This window comes from Nicotiana tomentosiformis, chromosome 1 (genome assembly GCF_000390325.3).
Source record: "Nicotiana tomentosiformis chromosome 1, ASM39032v3, whole genome shotgun sequence".
NCBI classification, from domain to species: Eukaryota; Viridiplantae; Streptophyta; class Magnoliopsida; order Solanales; family Solanaceae; genus Nicotiana; species Nicotiana tomentosiformis.
The window spans coordinates 36,913,630-36,926,117 of NC_090812.1; positions in this window are offsets into that span (position 1 = coordinate 36,913,630).

Consider the following 12,488-nt stretch of genomic DNA (forward strand, 5'->3'; position numbering starts at 1 on the left):
TTGGGAACAAGTCGGAGTGGGTTACTCGCAACAACGGTCCTAGTGGATTCAAAAATTTAAAGTGTGGTGCCTACGAATTTCGAGTCCGTAGTATGGTTAAGTATCGAGTGTTGCAACGGATTATGAAAAGGGGCTTTGAGTGTTCTATGTTATCATCGGCCTGCTGTGTAGCACTGGAGGAATGGGAGATAATAACTTCAGATTCATAAAGGAAATATCAGAATTGGTGTACCAGTTGAAGATGTGAATGTGCGCACAAGAAGGGTATGAGATTGTTTGTGGGTTTTGAGACAACGTGATCTCGTGAAATCGGGTCCTTCTGGATGAGTGCGAATTGGGTTCGTCATGTTTTGAATGGAGCTATTATTATTCCTAAGGTAAGTCTACAGTAAATTAGAAGAAGTCGGATCGGTTAGCAATGGTTGAATCGGTATGATGTGGCAATGATCAGTTCCTTCAATGTGTTAAGTTTTACAGGGGTTGTGGCGGTACGTGCGAGGCTTGACTGCCACAGTAATTGATTTTACCTGGAGGCATTCGAGTTATTATGGCCTGTTATATGTAGATGGATCCCGGAAGGGTCATGGTGGTTTTTATATTTTCTGCGGTTATGAGAATTCGGTTGCGTGTTGTTATGGTTCTCCTGAAATGAGTTAAGTGGAGGGTCGCTATATGACGGAGTGTTTATTCTATTAGTGGATCAGGGGTTATTATGGAATTATTGTACTCTCACATATTGTCATGTTAGATGCAGTGAGCGGCATGGAAATCGGAAGTTGAGGATCAAGGTTGCGGTTCGGTGTTGACAAGAATGTCATGAGCTCAGACGAGCAGGAAATAATTCAGATGGTTAGAATCAGCTAGTATTTTCTTTAGCGACACCTAAGATCAGTGTCCTGTGTAAGAGGCTTTGTGTACTGATTTGCGGATTCTTGATTTGCTTTACAACATTAATGTGGCCAGCGGTATGGATGTGCAAACTTGTTACCTGGTGCGGAAGGTCGTGGGAGCGTATCCCATGGGAATATTGTATAAGTGTGACATATAGTCACTGATTGATTAAATATTGAAATCAAGTATGGAGATTTTGGTATTATCGCTAATGTGAGAGTCTAGGCGTGAAAGAGGCGCTCTAGTCAATTGGTTGTGAATTATGGAAGTTTGTTCTGAATTTGACGGTTGTTCTTGCGTGTCATGGGAAAAGGGTCATTGTGGATCCTTGAGAGGTTATTTGCCTAAGCATATGTTCAGAATCGGTTTGAGGTTCGTTGATGGGTCCAAATGTGGATGTGTACTCTACACGAGCCTGGGTGTGTTCATTCAGCATAGCATTACTTATGGAAGTGTATTCAGGCGTGGGATGTTAATTTCATCGCCAGCTATTTCATGTAATACTCTATTGTTCCATGTGGTTTGTGAGACGGCTTGATTATTTGTATATTGTGTTGAGGTCCCGCGTAGCGGTGGTGTTATGTGAGCAGGATGGCTCTTGAGATGCAGATCATATATCGCACCTTAGTTGTGCTTGAGTTTTATAGTGTTTGATGCTACCCCGTCTCCCCAGGATTTGTATTATGAACTTGGTGTGCTTATGGTTGATATTCGGGCATTTCGTGAGTATAAGCATTACGGCTCGATGCGTGTCTTCTTTAGATTATTATGTGGTGGCACGCCACCACGAGTATGTTATTTGGATCGGGTGGCTTGCCGCCACGGGTATCATGGTTGGATCGGGTTGCACGCCGCAACAGTATCATGTGTGGGTCGGGTTGCACACCGCAACAGTGTGGCGTTGAGTACAGTTTCCCATAGCTATTCTTGTGTGTTTTGCGTCTCATTTCTGAGGAAGGTTCATAACATCTTTTCGGTTATTAAATTAGTTACGTGGGTTGAGTAGTTCATTCCAGAGTTCATTTTCCTTATGTATCACATTTGAGTTTGTAGCTTATTAGCACAATGTGGCATCATATGAGGCTTTTGCAGTATCTGAGGTGGCTTATTGCCTGAGCAGCTTGTACTGGCTGAAACAAGATTATTGGACATGGGATCAGTGCAATCGGATTTATATAAGGCATATTAAAGAGGAAATATTGTTATTCAGTCCAGAATGAGGTAGTGGTTCTTGTCGGGAGGAGAGACTCCATAAATTGTGATTCGGTAGGTAATTATGAGTTCTACACATCTTCACTATCGTGGCTATATTGCGAGAGTTAAATCAAGGCTTAATTGGTCATGAGGTACACCACTGGCTTCGGGTCAATGGAAATTTTGGTTGTTGTGCTTTGGAAAGATTGCCTTAGGCAAATAAGTTACGCGGTGCATGGTAAGAATTCAGTAAGAGTATACAATCGTGTTTGGTGTAGTGTGTAGTGATTGATACAGTATTCGAATGTTGGGAACAAACCTGGTAGAGAATTTCAGATGTTGGAGTTTGGCTCTAAGGCTAACTTGACTAAATAAAAGGGAAAATCTTCAGATTTGCTCGAGCCAATGTGCTCAACTGGGTTGTGGTAGCACGGGTAGGTGCACGAGGCGTTAAACAGTGATTTCGGACAACTTCAGAGCAGTTCCTAGCACGTTCGAGGACGAATGTATGTTTAAGTGGGAGAGAATGTAACGACCCGACTGGTCATTTTGAGCTCTAGCGCGACATTCGGCGATTTAAGGCCATGAGCAGCTTCACTTCAGGTATTATGACTTATACGTGTGGTCGGAATTGAGTTTCGGGAAAGTTCGGAGTTAATTTAGAAAGAAAATTCTAATTTCGGAAGCTTTAAGTTGGAGGAATTGACTAAGGTGTGATTTTTGAATAAATGACCTCGGAATCAGGATTTGAAGGTTCCAACATGTTTGTATGATGATTTTAGACTTGGGCGTATGTTCGGATCGGGTTTTGGATGACTCGGGAACGTTTCAACGCCTATTGTGGAAAGCTGGCATTTTTGGAAGAATTTCATAAATTTGGGTTGAAGTGCATTTCAATGTTATCGATGTCTATTTGGGATTCTGAGTTTGGGAATAGCTCCATAAGGTAATTCTGGTATTGGGAGTACGTCCGGATGTGGATTTGGAGGTCCGTAGGTCATTTTGGGGTCATTTGGCGAAAGTTAGAAATTTGAAGGTTTTTGAGAAACTTCACCGGGAGTGGAACTTTTGATTTTGGGGTCGGATTCTGATTCTTGACGTTGGAGTAGGTCCGCAATGTCAAATGCAACTTGTGTGCAAAATTTGAGGTCAATCGGACGTGATTTGATAGGTTTCGGCATCGAATGTAGAAGTTTGAATTTCTAAAGTTCATTAAGCTTGAATTGGGGTGCGATTCATGATTTTGGTGATGTTTGATGTGATTTGAGGCCTCGAGCAGGTCCGTGTTATGTTACGGGACTTGTTGGTAGGTTTGGTTGAGGTCCCGGGGGCCTCGGGTAGATTTCGGATGATCAACGGATCGGATTTTGAAACGGGCAAATACTAGAAAAATTTGATTGCTGGTGTAATCGCTTCTGCGGAGGCTTGACCGCAGAAGCAGCCTCGCAGAAGCTAGAAGAAGCTCACATAAGAGACATGGGCAGCCTTGGTGTAAGGTCGCAGGAGCGGACTCGAGCAGCGCACCTGCGTGTGCGCAGAAGCGACGCCACTGCCGCAGGTGCGAAAGATGCGCTAGGATGTGTCGCACATGCGATTGCGCAGGAGCGGAAGAACTTCCATAGGTGAGATGGACTGCTGGCTAGGGAGATTCCGCAGGAGTGAGTTTTTCGCAGGTGCAAAAAAATGTCCGCAGATGCGACGATCGCTGGGCAAAAGACCTCTTTAAGTACGTGGGTTTGGCGATTTTCCTTCATTTTTCACTTGGTTGGGCGATATTTGGAGAGCTTCAAGGGGAGATTTTTATCATCCATGTCAAGGTAAGTGATTCCCACCTATTTCAAGTTAAATACTTGGTTTATCTATGGATTTAAACATGAAAATTAGTAGAAATTGGAATTTTAAAGAAAAACCTAGAAATTTGTATTCTTGGATTTTGACAATGAATTTAGGCATGGAATTGGGAATAAATCATATATTTGAGTTTGTAGTATTATGGGTAACAGTTATCTTCAAAAAATTTTGCAATCCGAGCACGTGGGCCCGAGGGTAATTTTGTCGATTCTTCGAGCGGAGTTGGAAATTATTGTAAATTGAATTATAATGAGCATTAGAGTATATGTTTATGGATTTGTACATTTATTGACTAGTTTTGGAGTAATGGGCATCGGTTTGAGTTGTTGGGAAGGCTTTGGAGCTGGTTATGGAATTTCGGAGTGAGCTAAGTTTCTTTTCTAATCTTGTAAAAGGGAATTAACCCCATAGGTGAATCGATTTAATGTGTGCTTCTATTTGTGGGGGCTACGTACGCACCAGGTGACGAGAGTCCGTGCGTAGCTACTATTATGCTCATGTCCGGGTAGTCTAGGACCCAAATCATGTTATACTTGCGATGTTTGCAACCTAATTGTTAATTTAATTGCTTGAATCATATTGAAACTTGGTAAAGGAACTGTAAAAGGTTAAACTTCATTTTCTTGACCCTCAATGAGAATTGGTATTTCCTTGAATAATTGCCCCTTAAATAAATCTTGAATTGGTTATTTTAAATGTATTTTCTCTTTTGTGGAGCGGGTCGAACACCTCGGTAGCAGATAGATGCATCTATGGTTCATGCAGTTCGACCCTCGGCAGTGCACATTTTATATTTATATGTTGGATCGGGCCGTACGACCTCGACATGACTTGCGCATGATAACTCTTTGGAACTAATAATTACTGACATTTGCTCTATTGGCTTGAGATATAAAATGTTAAATGATGAAAAAGGAATTTGGGAATTTCTATTAGTAAAAAAATAAAAAGGATTGTTGATTATTTCCGGTTATTGAATTTTCAGCTATGTTATGTACTCCATGCTTAAATATAATATCGGCATTGTTTTTTATTTGTTAGCCCATAGTAAGTGTCGGAGTCGACCCCTCGTCACTACTTCTTCGAGGTTAGGCGGAATACTTACTGGGTACGCATTGATTTACGTACTCATACTATATTTGTTGTACATTTTTGTGCAGGTACATATATGTCTAGTGGCCTTGTGGGCGCAGAGGCACGGTTATTGCAGGAACTTATGTGAGCTGCATTCTATACTACGATCCGCAGCTAGCAGAGTCTCCTTCAGAGTTATTTATATCTTTCATGTCTAATTTGTATTCCGGACAGATGTTGTATTTTATTTTACTCCCTAGTTAATGCTCGTGCACTTGTGACACCAGGTTTTGGGAGTGGTTATGGGTTGTCCAGTATTTTAGTTGCGGAAATATTATCATTTACTCCGTAAGTCCTATATTTTACTATATTTAATTGAAAGAAATTACGATTTAAAAATACTAAAATGAGTAATTAAGTTAATTAATTATCGTTGGCTTGCCTGACAGCAGTGTTAGGCGCCATCACGACCTTTAAAGGATTTTGGGTGGTGACAATTTTATCTTGAGTGAGCTGTATATTGATATTTTTTTATTATTTTTCTATATAGTTGTCCCTTATTATTTAAAACTTGGTTTTTATATTTTTCATAGTAATCATGATTTTAAAATGATTAGAATGGGTTAATATTGTAGGTAGTCAAAAACATGAACTACACTTTACATAAGTATATTTTTTAGTAAATAATTATATACATTGATGTATATATAATAGTTTAAATGCTTTATTTGTAGAAATGTATACCACATTGAATGGAGCTTTAAAATGCTTTATTAAATATACATTGCTAATTTCTGTTATGCAGATAAGGAAAAAAATTTACAAACAAACTGTTTGAATTGTATAAAGTACTTAATTGATTTTGATATCCTAATTATTAGGATTTCATGTGTAGTTATTCAAATAAGAAAAACTTTAATAACTAATGTTTTAGTTGACTTCAAAGAACTAAATATTAAGCAAAAAATTAAATGACTACTTTGTCTAGTATAAACTCTAGTCTTAGGGTACACGTGATGCATGTGAATCATGTCTCAATGAGTATAAATTAATTTAAAAAATAATATTGAATTATAAAATAAAAGTGTAAGTTCTTAAAGATGATCATGAATATTGGTTGTGTATAACTAACTCTATAATTAAAGAAACTATCTCAAAAGTCCTCAATCATCAATAATTCAACTTAAAATTTGTTCCAAGTTTGTAATTTCAAAATTTCAGTTTTACAGGCAACAACCTTGGAAATCTAAATAATCTTAAAGGATACATCTTACAACATATAATCATGCAACTAATAATCTACGAACTTTAAATAAATATAAAATCAAAGAGGAATAAGAAATAAAAAAAAGAAATTAAAAAAGAAGAAGAAATAAAGCAAGCTAGTAAGAAAATCTACAATTGAAAGCTTACTAATAAACCCACTCATATTTAGCTTAATGTATCATGGATAAAAAACTAAAGAATTTTATAAATTATCTCGTTAATTTTGTGCCTTTTATTGAGTTCTGCTCAACATTGCTCATAATTATTGTAACGACCCGACCGATTGTTTTGAGCTTTAGCGCGTCATTTGGCGGTTTGAAGCCTTGAGTAGTTTCACTTCAGGTATTATGACTTGCGCGCATGGTCGGAATTGAATTTCGAAAAATTCAGAGTTGATTTGAAAAAGAAACTCTCATTTCGGAAGCTTTAAGTTGGAAGAATTAACTACGGGTTAATTTTGAGTAAACGACCTCGAAATTGGGATTTGAAGGTTCCAACAGGTTTGTATGATGATTTTGGACTTGGGCGTATGTCCGGATCGGGTTTTGGATGACTCAGGAGCGTTTCGTCGCCTATTGTGGAAAGCTGATATTTTTTGGAAAAATTTTCTAAATTTGGGTTGAAGTGTATTTCAATGTTATCGGTGTCAATTTGGAGACTCGAGTCTGGGAATAGATCTGTAAGGTGATTATGGTATTGGGAGCGCGTCCGGATGTGGATTTGGAGGTCCGTAGGTCATTTTCGGGTCATTTGGCGAAAGTTAGAAATTTGAAGGTTTTTGAGAAATTTGACCGGGAGTGGACTTTTTGATATCAGGGTCGGATTCCGATTTCGTAAGTTATAGTAGGTCCGTAATGTCGAATGTGACTTTTGTACGAAATTTGAGGTCAATCGGACGTGATTTGAAAGGTTTTGGCATCGAATGTAGAAGTTTGAAGTTTTAAAGTTCATTAAGCTTGAATTGGGGTGCATTCATGATTTCGATGTTGTTTGGCGTGATTTGAGGGTTCAAGTGAGTCCGTTTTATGATTCCAAACTTGTTGGTATGTTCAGGCGAGGCCTCGGGGGCCCCGAGTGGCAATCGGACGAGGCTCGGACTAAGTTGGAAATTGGGAGCAACAGCTGAAGCTCGTTGCTGTCATAATCGCACCTGCGCTCGGCCAGCCGCAGGTGCGAGCTACGAGCCGCAGAAGCAAAAGAGTGAGGCAGCCCAGCCACCGCAGTTGCAAAAGTTTTGGCGCATCTGCGTGACCGCAGGTGCGAGAGCAGTAGTCGTAGGAGCGGATGGGCTCGCAGAAGCGGTCCTTTTTGTCCGCAAATGCGAAGCTTGGCCACGTAAGGGAAATGCACACCTGTGACGATTTTGTTGCAGGTGCGGGATCGCAGATGCGGAGCTTGGCCAGGTAAGGTAAATGCGCACCTGTGAGGATTTTGTCGCAGGTGCCGGATCGCAAATGCGGCCAAGGCACCGTAGGTGCGAAAAATCGCTGGGTAGAATCGTTTTAAAGAGCGGGATTTGGCTCTTCTTCTCTCATTTTTCACTTGGTTGGTGCGATTTTGGAGATCTTCAAGGAGGGATTTTCATCATCTATGTCAAGGTAAGTGATTCTCGCATATTGTGAGTTAAATACAAGGTTTATACATGGATTTAGACATGAAAATTTGTAGAAATTTGGGATTTTGTAGAAAACCCTAAAAATTTGTATTTATGGATTTTGATCACGAATTTGGGCATGAAATTGAGAATAAATTATATATTTGAGTTCGTAGTGCTATGGGTAGTATTTGTCTTCAAAAATTTTCAAAATCCGGGCAAGTGGGCCCGAGGGTGATTTTTATCGACTTTTCGAGCGGAGTTGAAAATTATTGAAAATTGAATTATAATGATTTTAGAGTATATATTTATGGATTTGCACCCTTATTGACTAGTTATGGAGCGATGGGGATTGGTTTGAGTTGTTGGAAAGACGTTGGAGCCGGTTATGTGACTTCGGAGCGAGGTAAGTCTCCTTTCTAACCTTGTAAGAGGGAATTAACCACATAGGTGAATTCAATTATTATGTGTTTCTACTTGTGGGGGATACGTACGCACGAGGTGACGAGAATCCATGCATATATACTATTATGCTTATGTCCGGGTAGTCTAGGACCCAAATCATGTTATACTTGCGATGTTTGCACCCTACTTGTTAATTTAACTGCCTAAAACATATTGAAACTTGATAAAAGAATTGTAAAAGGTTAAACTTTATTTTTGTTTATCGTTAATGAGAATTTGTATTTCCTTGAATAATTATCCCTTAATAAATCTTGAATTGGTTGTTTTAAATGTATTTTCTCTTTTGTGGAGCGAGTCGAATGCCTCGGTAGCAGATAAATGCATCTATGGTTCGTGCCATTCGACCCTCGGCAGTGTACAATTTATATTTATATGTTGGATCGGGCCGTACGTCCTCGGCATGATTTGCGCTTGATATATATTTGGAATTGATAATAATTGATATTGCTTTCATTGGTCTGAGACACAAAATGTTAAATGACGAAAATAAATTTGGAAAGTTCCTATTAACAAAAGAATTGTTTACTTACTTTATGTTATTGAGTTTACAGTCGTTCTATACAACCCATGCTTAATTATAATATCGGTATTTTATTGTTATCCCTTAGTAAGTGTCGGAATCGACCCCTCATCACTACTTCTTCGAGGTTAGGCTGGATACTTACTGGGTACGCGTTGATTTACGTACTCATACTACACTTGTTGCACATTTTTATGCAGGTACATATATGTCTAGTGGCCTCGTGGGCGCAGAGGCGCGGTTATCACGGGGATTTAGGTGAGCTGCATTCTATACTACGATCCACACCCAGCAGAGTCTCCTTCAGAGTATTTATATTTCTCCTATCCAAATTTGTATTCCGGACAGATGCTGTATTTGTTTTTACATTCCTAGTTGAGGCTCATGCACTTGTGACACCGGGTTTTGGGGTGATTATGGGTTGTCCTGTATTGAAATTGTTATAAATATTATTATTTACTCTGTAAATTCCATATTTTACTATTTAATTTAAGAAAATATGATTTCAAAAAATATTCAAATGAGAACCAAATTAAGTATTTATTTTTGGCTTTCCTGACAGCGGTGTCCTGCGCCATCATGACCTTTAACGGATTTGGGTCGTGACAACATGGTATAAGAGCACTAGGTTCACTTAGGTCTCATGAGTCATGAGCGAGTCTAGTAGAGTTTTGCGGATCGGTACGGAGACGTCTGCACTTGTCTTCGAGAGGCTACATGACGGTTAGGAGCACTTCCCTTCTTGATTCCTCATCGTGCAATTTGATTCCTTTGAGGCTTATGCCTTCACTTCCTTCCTATTCCACAGATGTGGTGCGAGATATTTCTCCTTGCGTATTTGATTGGGCTATTGTCGTCGCCTTGCGGAAGATTGTTCTGTCATTTCAGCTCAATAGCTATATTTTTGATAATTGCTATGATGGTCATGAGTTGTTATCGCATAGTATTGATGTAATGGTAGGATGTTTGTCTATGTGTCGGGGCAGTGAACGACTTGAAGGGAGGTTTTTCTCAGTGCATAATTCAGAGGTTCAGTTTTTTATTTCCAGTAGAGGAAAGGCAATCGGACTATGAGTGTTCACGTTTGGGTTGATGGAATAACGAGACTTGGTATTTTCGAGCGTGGTGGAATTTTCATCTTTGATTTGGTATCGTCGTCCTTGATTGAATGTGTTAAGTTCGCCGGCGTTATAGTTTTCTTCAATTCATCTTTGGGGTAGGGTATTGTGAATAGTGCTGGGGAAGCAACTGTCAGAGGTCGCAGTGTGTTGTGGTTCAGGATCGAATCGGTGATCCTAATGTTGATGGCTCAAGAAAGATGATCTTCGGGGAGGTTTAGAGTTGGCGACGATCTGTTGGTTCAGGTGCTACAGAGATGAATCTCTATTTAAGGCAACAACCGGGCAGTGAAGGATGAGGAAGGACATGTGGGAGGTGTTTTGCGTTGGTTAAACTTCTAGAAGGCCAAGTGTGAGAAATAGGAGTCGAGTAGTTGCTTAAAGGAGTGAGTTTAACCAAAGTGGGTGAGTGGCAGAGCAGTATATTAGTTATGTGGTAGGATGACTACACGCCTTGAGAAAGTTTAGAGTGATTTGGGATTCATGGTGGACAGTGACTTAGTCTACGGGCTTAATTTGGAATATAGGCTGATATACGGAGGAAGGGTGGGATACGACGGAAAGGAGTTGCATGGTATGAAAAAGGATACAACATGAATTTGGATTAGAATGTATTGTCGCACCTTTAGTTGATGTCCATGAGGAGTGAACGGACTTGTACAGCTGGTGAACGAGCACGGGCTCAGGATGGTTTATTGGTTTCATGGTAATTGTACTCGGTGCAACGTTGTTGGAAGATGTCGGCATGGAATTTGCACAGGTGGGTTATTTCCGATAAGCAGTTTAACTGTTGTGTGGTGTTGATGAAGCTTCTACGAAGAATTTTACTAGCTATCCGGTAAGAGGTCGAGTATGTAAATGTGGCTAGTGATTCAGAGCGTTCATGAAATGGTTAACAGGAAGATTTCGAGGAATTTTGTGGGTCGATCTCGAGAGGTCATGTCAGTAAGGAAGAAGGAATCTTGGTAGGTTCCAGGGTCATGTAATGGTAGCTTCAAGCTTAAATGGTTATCGGCATATTGGTGGGTTGTTACGACTAAGGAAAGAGAACATTAGTGGTGATTTGAGCCAAGGATTTGAGGAATGTGTGCTACAATTGGCCTTATCGATTCATATTCAGGCTTTGGGAAGGCTCGGAGTTTATGTTTCATGTAGATGTGATGTACAAGGAAAGTGAGTCGGCCGAGTGCTTCTTTGAGAAGGTGTTCATGTGCTAGCAGGGCCTTGGAGTTGATCATAATTGGGAACAAGTCAGAGTGGGTGACTCTCAACAATGGTTCTAGTGGGTTCGAAGATTCAAAGTGCGATGCCTAAGGATTTCGAGCCAGTGGTATGGTTAAGTATTGAGCTTTTGCAGTGGATTATGAAAAGTGGCTTGGATTATTCTACGTTATCTTCGATCTGCGGTGTGGCATTGGAGGAATGGGAGAAAATAACTTTGGACTCATAGAGGGATTTTCAGAATGTGTGTACCAGTTAAATATACAAATATGCACATAAGGAGGGTATAAGATGGTTCGTGGGTTTTGGAGACAACGTGGTCTCGTGAAATAAGGCCACTCAGGATAAGTGCGAATTTGGATTCGTGATGCCTTGAATGGAGCTATTATTATTTCTAGGGCAAGTCCCAAGTAAATTAGAAGAAGTGGCTCGGTTGGTTATGGTTGAATCAGCACGGTTATGGCAGTGACCAGTTTCTCTAGCGTGAAGTTATACATGTAGTTTGTGGTTGTACACTTGGGCTTGAGCGCCACCACATCTTGGTTGATTTGGGAGGTATTCGATTCATATGTCTTTGTTGTGTAAATGGATTTCCGGAAGAGTTATGGCAGTTTAGATTACGACATGAGGTTGTATTTTCTGCGGTTTGGGAATTTAGTTGCGTGTTGCATTGGTTCTTCTGAAATGAGCTAAGTAAAAGGTTTCTATATGATGAAGTGTTTATCCTATTAGTGGATCAGGGGTTATTATATAATTCTAGTACTCTCATGTATTGGCATGTTAGGTGCAGTGAGCGACATGGGAAATTGGAAGACGGGGATCAAGGTTGCGGTTCAGTGTTGACAAGAATGTCACGAGCTCGGATGATCAGGGACGAATTCAGATTTTTAGAGTAAGCTGGTATTGTCTTTAGCATCATCTGAGATCGGTGTCCTGTGTAAGAGGCTTTGTGTACTGATTTGCGACTTTTTGATTTGATTTACAGCATTTGTGTGGCCAGTGGTATGGATGTGCAGACTTGTTACCTGGTGCGGAAGGTCGTGGGAGCGTATCCCACGGGAAGATTTTATAAGTGTGACATGTAGTCACTTGATTGATTAAAGATTGAAACCAAGTATGGATATTTGGTACTATCGCTAAAATGAGAGTTTAGGCCTGAAAGGCGCTCTATTCAGTTGGTTATGAATTGTGGAAGTTTGTTCTGGATTCGACGACTGTTCTTGTGTGTCATGGGAAAAAGGTCATTTTGGTTCCTTGAGAGGGTATTTGCCCAAGCATGGTATGATCAGAATCA